This window comes from Bos grunniens, chromosome 5 (genome assembly GCF_055505025.1).
Source record: "Bos grunniens cultivar Pamir isolate PY7600 chromosome 5, Bosgru_T2T1.0, whole genome shotgun sequence".
Taxonomy (NCBI): domain Eukaryota; kingdom Metazoa; phylum Chordata; class Mammalia; order Artiodactyla; family Bovidae; genus Bos; species Bos grunniens.
The window spans coordinates 45260881-45262856 of record NC_141169.1 but is presented as its reverse complement, the minus strand read 5'-3'; the positions used below and the strand labels follow the sequence as shown (position 1 = coordinate 45262856).

Genomic DNA, 1976 nt, shown 5'->3' with positions numbered 1-1976 from the left:
TTATGTCATAAAATGGACTTTCATGTCTAAAAATATGGAATGCTTCACGAATTTGTGTGTCATCCTTGTGCAGGGACCATGCTCATCTTATCTGTATCATTCCAACTTTTGTATATTTGCTGCCAAAGCAAGCTCCAGCTGTGATTTTTAAAGCAACTCATCTTTAGCCAGTCTTTCTAAAGCATTTAACAAAATTTTCTTTGAACCAATTGCATTTGCACTCATGTTTTGTTGGTTTACATAGTATTAAGCTATGAGATCACAGGAAAAAGTACTATTGATACAGTTTAGGAACACATGCACTGAGTCTCATGGAAAGTAATTAGTAATAGAAGTTCCTGGACATAAATGTGTGAATAAGTCAGTTTTATAGACAAACTGTATAGCTAGGTTATGTGTTATTGTTGTTGTTCAGTGGCTCAGTTGTGTCTGACTCTTTGCAACTCCCATGAATGGCAGGTTATGTGGAGGGTATTTTAATCAGTTCTTATCATTGGATATTCAGGTTATTTCACTAGATTTTTGATTTGTATAAAGGATACTATAATGAATCTTTTTATAAGTAAATCTAAATGCATTTTCCGAAAAGTAGTTTCTTGTGGTGCTTGATTTAATAAGCATGAGCAATTGAATTTTTGTTTGTTTTTTCTTTTTTTCTTAATTTTATTTTTTGTGGAGTTTTTTTGTTTGTTTATCTGACCAATTGAATTTTTGACACATGAAGTTACTCTCTAACCTTCACCACAGCTGTATGTGAAAATGCATATTTTTTCACATCTTTGTCAGTAATAGGTGCTTTAAAATATATTGATTTTTAGTGATGAAAATTGGTATCTTTTAAAATATTTTGTGATTTTTTTAATGTTAGCTTAGCTTTAAACTCAAACATTTTAAAATATTGTATTTAAAAAAATTTTAAATGTTAGCGTGCTGTCATCTAGTGACAACTTTATGTAAGAAATAAAAGAGTAAGTCATAATTTAGTAATTTCATCTTGTAATTGAGGAAACAATTAAGTGTATGCATTCAGACCCCAAGTAATATATCCAATTAAGGGCAAACTCAAGAGCTGACAAATCCAAGCCAGGCTCTCATCCAAGATCTGAAAGATTCTTTTCTTTTCCATTGTCCCTGTTAAGTCACAGCAGTATAGTCAAACCAAAAGATCAGATGATGATGAGAATAATACTCTGATTATTTTGATGAAAGCTGTTAATAAAACCTTTCTATCTTTATGCTGAAAATCTTTCTAAATTTGCTCAGTGGACATAAAAACAGAAGGGAAGGAATTTTGTAGCAACATATTTTCTATTTATATATAGATCAATTAGGGAATATATTTAACATCTCTTTGAAGAGTATAGTATTATAATATCATTATGAATAGAATTCTCAGGGTAGGTGTAAGATTGTAGGCTTAATTTTACTTAGCTATGTGATATCAGTTTTGTTTTTAACCTTGGGTAGAAAACAAAATGCCCCTTTCTGAATGCCACGTATAGCATGGAATACTATACATTGCATTCAGAAAGGGGATATAAGCCAAGGAAAATTCTTTCTGCCCTTTGAGAGTCAGGAAATAAGATAATTCATACCCAGCGAATACTCAAAATGACTACAATGTGCAAAATTCCATGAGCACACAAAGGAAGAAGACCATATGTTGTCTTGGAAGAAAACAGTTGAAGGGACTAGTACATACAGGCCACTTTCCCATGTGGTATTTTTAATGTAAGCATCATATCAATTCCATTGGAGTTCCTCATTTTACAGGTGAGGAAAGAAATTTAGGAAGACTCAGTAGCAAAGCAGTAATGCACTTAGGATCAGAAGAGCCAATCTAGAGCATGTGACAGGGGGACTTAGTGGCGATTACTTACAGAAGATGGGAGACGGCGTGAAAGACTCTCCAGATAAAGCATCAGAATCAACATCAGTACAGAAACCAGTCGACTGAGCGACTGAACTGAACTGAG

At 33.0% G+C, this 1976-nt stretch overlaps 1 non-coding gene across 1 annotated transcript; it reads right to left on the bottom strand.

Annotated features, from left to right (window-relative positions):
- Positions 1–28: 28 nt before the first annotated feature.
- LOC147371853 (U6 spliceosomal RNA) lies at positions 29–131 on the bottom strand. Its single transcript, XR_015165002.1, has one exon. It is a non-coding gene; the product is annotated as a U6 spliceosomal RNA (small nuclear RNA).
- Between the last annotated feature and the right edge of the window lie 1845 nt (positions 132–1976).